Source organism: Euleptes europaea, chromosome 5, assembly GCF_029931775.1.
Source record: "Euleptes europaea isolate rEulEur1 chromosome 5, rEulEur1.hap1, whole genome shotgun sequence".
NCBI classification, from domain to species: domain Eukaryota; kingdom Metazoa; phylum Chordata; class Lepidosauria; order Squamata; family Sphaerodactylidae; genus Euleptes; species Euleptes europaea.
In genome coordinates this window covers 27,480,991-27,488,141 of record NC_079316.1, presented here as the reverse complement: position 1 = coordinate 27,488,141, position 7,151 = coordinate 27,480,991, and positions in this window count along the sequence as shown.

The window sequence follows — 7,151 nt, the reverse complement described above, 5'->3', positions numbered from 1 at the left end:
AACCACTGGCCAAGAGCCAAAGGCAATAATATTAAATGCTAGGAGAAAGACATTTACACTGGGAAGTATTTGGTTTTTCTCTATTGGCCCTTAAGCTGTTAAATGCCACCTTGCAGTTGCGTGCGTCGGTTGGGAAATCACAAACTTTGGGGACTGCTGTTTGCAGACTTCTGATAGTGAGAACCTGAGTCCAGGAATGAGGAGTCAAGGGCACAGCTTGCACGCAGGAGAAATGCACTTCACTCCAAGGACAACTGGTGCTTTAATTAGGCTTTTATTTTCCCACGTTATAATCTTGATATGGACTCCTTGTTTAGACTGCATTAGTTGTTTCCAGTATGCTTTGGGATGTCTCCCAGAAGTGGAAGAAGAAGAGTTGGTTTTTAAATGCCGACTTTCTCTACCACTTAAGAAAGAATCAAACCAGCTTACAATCACCTTCCCTTCCCCACAACAGACCCCCTGTGAGGTAGGTGGGACTGAAGAGAGCTCTAACAGAGCTGTGACTTGCCCAAGGTCACCCAGCTGGCTTCATGTGGAGGAATGGGGAATCAAACCCAGTTCTCCATATCAGAGTCCACCATTGGCTGTCCACATACTCCATTTCTATTTCATCAAAACGGTACTAAGGCTTTTTGCTCTCACAACAGAAATCTATTTATTGCACAAGAGTGTGATGTTACATGCAGCTAAAATGCAAATGCAGTGCCTGCCTCATTGAAAATGTGTAAGTAAATGCCATTCAAATCTTTGCAAAAAACAAACCAACTATGGCTAGAGAATTTCTTACTTGGCCACACCTTCTGTTTTTTGAGCCCATTAGATCTAGGAATGGGAACTATTTCATCATCCAGGTTCAAGTCGGTAACTCTAAAAATACAGAGTTGAAAGTATGAGGTGGCATTTAGCTGCCTTCTTTTACTTGTTCTAAAAGTCTTTGTTGGGCTATGGTACCTTCAGGTTGCTTGATAATATTCCTAGTGCCGCAAAAGGAGTCAGCTAGTCAGCATTGTAGAAGCTAGAACATGTACCCCAGCTGAGTAATGTGCTTGCTCTATGCTGTAATTAGCAGTTCTGCACTGTTTTTGTGGCCTTGCTGTTTCATGGAGCGATCTCATTTAAGTAGGGTTGCCAACCTCCAGATGGTGGCCGGACATCTCCTGCTATTACAACTGATCTCAAGATCAGTTCACCTGGAGAAAATGGCTGCTTTGGCAATTGGACTCTGGCACTGAAGTCCCTTCCCTCTCCAAACCTCACCCTCCTCAGACTGCCCCCAAAATCTATTTTCCAACCTGGAGCTGGCAACCCTACATTTCAGCAATGCTGAAAGTTACATAGGGATTAATGCATAGAAAGCATTTCTCAACCCATGAGGACTAATGTACTAGGACTAGCCATGTCCTTGGCTGTATTGCAGACTACTGTGTGCATGCCCCTGACCTGGATGGCCCAGACTAGCCTGATCTAGTCAGATCTCAGAAGCTAAGCAGGGTCAGCCCTGGTTAGTAATTGAATGGGAGACCACCAAGGGATGCCAGGGTTGTTGTGCAGAGGCAGGCAATGGCAAACCACCTCAGAATGTCTCTTGGCTTGAAAACCCTACAGGGGTGCCATAAGTTGGCTGCTACTTGACGCCACTTTATACACACATGCAGACACCCCATGTGCATACCGGAGCAGCTGTATAAGTAGCAGTGCAGAAGACATAAACATTGCTTGAAATGTGATTCTGGCAATGCCAAAGAATTCACCTGTGGGACTTTGTACTCACACAGAGAAGGGCCAATATGACAGCTAGAGGTTGGACTAGGATCTGGGACCACCTAGGATGGAATCAACACTGTGCCCTAGAAAGTCGCTAGAAAACGAGTGTTGCCAAGAGGCCTGGAAAAAGATGCCCTGGCCCTTTAATGGAAAGTTAATGGGCAACTATTTACCAGGTGGTGTTATGTACTTCCCTGCCCTGAGAATAAGCCCATTTTCACACATTAAGCCTTTATTAAAGGAACAGGGCATCCCCCCCAGGCCTCTTGGCAACCCCGGCAAGAGCCCAGGAGGTTGTTGTGCTGGCATGCAATTTAGCAGATCACTGGAGTAGTGGCAGCGGAACCTTAGCAATAAGTATAAGTAGCAGGCAAGCGGGCTGCCTAAATGAGAAGCTATGCAAATACAGAAGTCCCATGGGTGGTTTTTACATGAGCATACATGAAGCTGCCTTGTCCTGAATCACACCACTGGTCCATCAAGGCCAGTATTGTCTGCTCAGGCTGGCAGTGGCTCTCCAGGGTCTCAGGCAGAGGTCTTTCACATCACCTACTTGCCTGGTCCTTTTAACTGGAGATCTCCAGGACTGATTGAACCTGGGACCTTCTGCATGGCTAGCAGATGCTCTTCCACCTTTAAATTGGTCCCATGAACACAGGGTTGCACTGAAAGTGTTCAACCCCAAGCCTTGAAAAACAAACCACTACATCATTCTCTCCACTCCACCTTTGCCCACAATATTTATTATGGCTATTCACATGGCAAACTTCCCTAACTGTTAGCGCCAGGTATAAGAGGAAGTGGCCTCCCGTACAGATAACATCTCTAGTGAACGATTTAAAAGAATATGCTATAAACTGGGAAGTCCCCAGTGACTCTCAGCTTCGTTGTAAAACCCTTGGCTAGTTTTAGGCAATTGACTTACTCTGCTTCAACCCCTTCATCTGGGATTAGGAACAACACTTCAGGGTGGCCTACCTCGTAAATTTGTTGTAATGCACAAGAATCTCTGGCAAAGCTCAGGGATGGCAAGGGTGTTTATTGGCAAAATGGAAACGCTGTACCCGAGTGGTCCAAATATTTCATGCCTGTTCGGAGAGGCTGCTTCCTGGATCCAGACTGACTGGGGGGAGTGGATTAAGAAAAGAGCCAATTTACTTTCATTTACTCATTGGCCCAGGGTTAGATTTTCACAGCAGCAGGAGGGGAGTCCTGTTGTGGTTGTGGAACCTGGGGTGAACAAAGAACAAAGAGAACAAAGCACCAACAACCATTTAGGGTTATTTAACTGTTGAGAGAGCTGGGAGCTATATGTGTGGGAAGCAGCGGGCCCCTCCAGGAGCTCATTAAGCAATCCACATTGTGGTGCCCATTGCTGTGTCTCCTGCTGCCCACCTGTTTCCTCTCCTGACTTCAATCCTGAGACTCTTCTCCTGAGAGTCGATCCTGACTTCCTTCTACCTCACTGGTGCCTCAAGGCAGAAGGCCTAACCTTTGGTTCTGCAGGGAGCACCAAGTCTGAAATAGCTGCCCCCATCATAGGAGGACGCTTGCCTTAGAATGCCTTGTCTTGGCTCACAGGGCAGCCATTTTGTGCTTGATCCCTCCTGCCAAGGCAGCCATTTTGTCAGGGGGTCCCCCTGCCCTTCCTCGACATTCTAAATGCATCAACAAGCTCAACAAGCTTGGGGGTTTCGGACTATGAGCTCCGTATGTGCACACCGGGAGGACCTAGTTGCTGCCTTGAGTGAAGGAGATGATGAAAGAGGATGCATAGAAGTGCAATGTGTCCAGGTAAAATGGATGAAATTGGGCTGCCAGGAGCAGTGAACCATCTTATGATTTCATCTTAGGACACCCCCCCCCCCAAGTACTAATTAAAGGCTCGAGACAAGGTTGCTGGCTCTTGGAAATCAGAAATTCTGGTACTTGTTGAGGTCTGGGAAGCAGCCCTGTAGTCCAGAGAGGGGTGGGGCTGCCAGCTGTGGGTTGGGAAATTCCTGCAGATTTTGGAGGTGGAGTCTGCGGATGGCAGGGTTTAGGGAGGGGAAGGACTTCAGCTGGGTATGCTGCCATAGAGTCATAAGAACATAAGAAAGGCCCTGCTGGATCAGAGCAAGGCCCATCAAGTCCAGCAGGCTGTTCACACAGTGGCCAACCAGGTGCCTCTAGGAAGCCACAAACAAGACGACTGCAGCAGCACCATCCTGCCTGTGTTCCACCGCACCCAAGATAATAGGCATGCTCCTCTGATACTAGAGAGAATAGGTATGCAGCATGACTAGTATCCATTCTAACTAATAGCCATGAATACCCCTTAGAAGAACACCATCCAAGAGTCCACCATCCAACGCAAGCATTTTCTCCAGGGGAACTGATCTCTGCCACTTGGAGATCAGTTGAAATCCCAGGAGATTTCCAGCCATTTCCTAGAAGTTTGCAACCTTAGATAGATCCAGGGTTGAGTCTAGTAGTTTGGGCTGGTCCAGCAAGAAAGTCCCACAAAAATGTAATCTACAGTTATTGTTGTTTTTAAGTGTTCAGTTGACCTTGCCTTTCGTATTGGTAGCAATTTGCTAGGGCAGTGTTTTATGTTCTGATTGGTTGTGAATACTTCCTGGTCTTAGTTGAGCACAGTAATTGGGTAATAAGAACATAAGAACATTAGAAAGGCCCTGCTAGACCAGACCAAGGCCCATCAAGTCCAGCAGTCTGTTCACACAGTGGCCAACCAGGTGCCTCTAGGAAGCCCCCAAACAAGACGACTGCAGCAGCACCATCCTGCCTGTGTTCCACCGCACCCAAAATAATAGGCACGCTCCTCTGATACTAGAGAGAATAGGTATGCAGCATGACTAGTATCCATTTTAACTAATAGCCATGAATACCCCTCTCCTCCATGAACATGTCCACTCCCCCTCTTAAAGACTTCCAATTTGGCAGCCATCACCACATCCTGGGACAGGGAATTCCACAATTTAACTATGTGTTGTGTGAAAAAATACTTCCTTTTATCTGTTTTGAATCTGTCACCCTCCAGCTTCAACAGATGACCTCGGGTTCTAGTATTAATGATTGATGACATGTAGGACATACCACGGAGAGGAGGAACTAGAGCACCCCCTTCATCAGTATCTGCCTCCCCTCCCAAAGTGGTTTCAAATGAGAGCCAGAGCCTGTACGTCACTGACTTTAGAGTCTTAACAGCTCACCAGTCTCTTAGGAATTGTGTACGTCACACAAACAAGCAGCATTATTGCCATCTGTTTGTCTGTTTCTTAGGGAGTGTTGAGACAGCAGCTTCCAGTACAGCTATAGCACTGAGGAAGCTAGTTTAAATAATAATATTAATAATAAAATAACAGCAACAATGCAAAAAAGTGTATACTATCACTATGTATATACTATTTTGAGCAATGTGCAAAAAAGTGTATACTATCACTAAGCTTGTATTTTGAGCAATGTACAAAGAAACATCTGGACTTACTACACATATCTGTTGATGTGGATAGTGGTGGGAGAGCCAGTGTGGTGTAGTGGTAAAGAGCGGTGTTTTGGAGCGGTGGACTCTGATCTGGAGAACCGGGTTTGATTCCCCACTCCTCCACATGAGCGGAGGAGGCTAATCTGGTGGACCAGGTTGGTTTCCCCACTCCTACACATCAGGCCAGCTGGGTGACCTTGGGCTAGTCACAACTCTCTTAGAGCTCTCTCAGCCACACCTACCTCACAGGGTGTCTGTTGTGGGGAGGGGAAGGGAAGGCGATTGTCAGCCGATTTGATTCTTCCTTAAGTGGTAGAGAAATTCGGTATATACAAACCAACTCCTCCTCCTCCTCCTCCTCTTCTTCTTCTTCTTGGCTGCTAGCTCAGGAGAGCTGGACCAGGGCCATTTTCTATATGTTGTTTCCCATCAAGCACACATGCATTGTTCGACTGTGTTAGCAATCATCCACATTCTGCCACACCATTCCAGTACCTAGAGAACTTCACACATGCACACAAGCCAATTGTTGCTCATTCTTATTACCTGTAATGTATTTGTTACCTATGCTTTACTTAACAATTGTACTTGTTCCTTAACGTTGGGGAAACTGACTTGAAATTATTTTTTCTGAGAACAGTCCCTCCCAGGCATAATATGTATGTAGTATTCATTGCCGAACACCTGGCTTATAGTTCATCGAGCGTGTGTGTTTTTCAGTCCATTTCACTCTTCTTTGCTTCACCTGAACTATAGGACTCTATTTCCTCAGTACAGAAAACACCGTGTGATTGATGGGTAAACCACCATCTGTAATGATTCTTATCTTCATTTCCTGCACACAAAGGGCATGCTCTACGTCTAGAAGAGGAAACAACTGTTCACAGGGCGTGATTTCTGCAAATGCGAGAGATAAGGGAAGAGAGCTAGACCTTTGCGGGGAAAATATTTATCCTAGCAAAGATTGTCAAAGGTTTAAGGGGAATTTAACTCTTATAAAACTCTTTTTAAAAATTTAATAAAGCACTGTGCTGAATCTGGCTATGAAAAAAAAACTGTATCAGGAGAAAAGACCAAAAGACAGCTGCCCTGGGAACAGAGCTTATGTACAACTCTGAATTTAATAGAACCACTGTGGTGTAGCGGGTAGACAGTTGATCTGGGATCGGAGGGACCAGGACTCCAATCCCTCCTCAGCGATGAAAATGAACAGGTGTCCTTTGACCAGTTAGCCACGCTCAGCTGTTATGCTTTTGGCTCTCCAAACGCATGTAATTTATTTACGTCATTTATGGGAGAGCATGCGACCTGAACCCTCCCAATATGTGCAGCTGCCATTTTGTTCAAATAGGGCAACATCTAGGGTTGCCAGTCTCCAGGTGGTGACTGGAGATCTCCTGGAATTACAACTGGTCTCCAGGTGACAGAGATTGGTTCCCCTGGAGAAAACGGCTGCTTTGGAAGGTGGACTCTATGGCATTATATCCCACTGAGGTATAGTGATCAGATTGTAATATCAATATAGGATCTGATTTTTCATGTAACCTTATTTAGCCACAGTGCTATGGCTTTGCTATCTTCCTATTTTTGGGCATGAAGTTTTCTTCTTTCTTGGTCACTATGCAGTGGCAGGCAATGGCAAACCATTTCTGAACGTCTCTTGCCTTGGAAAACCTACAGGGTTGCCATATATTGGCCGTGACTTGACACCCCTTTCTACCACCACCGTACCAATTCAGAAATAGGGGACTGAGTGGCAGGCACATATACTGTCATGTGCCTAGGGTTGCCAACTGCCAGGTAGTTGTAATAAAGAATAGTAAGGGGCTCTCAATGGTATTACAAAATCACAAGTATTCAATTTAACATATAACAGTTTACTGTGTCATCATTACAACAC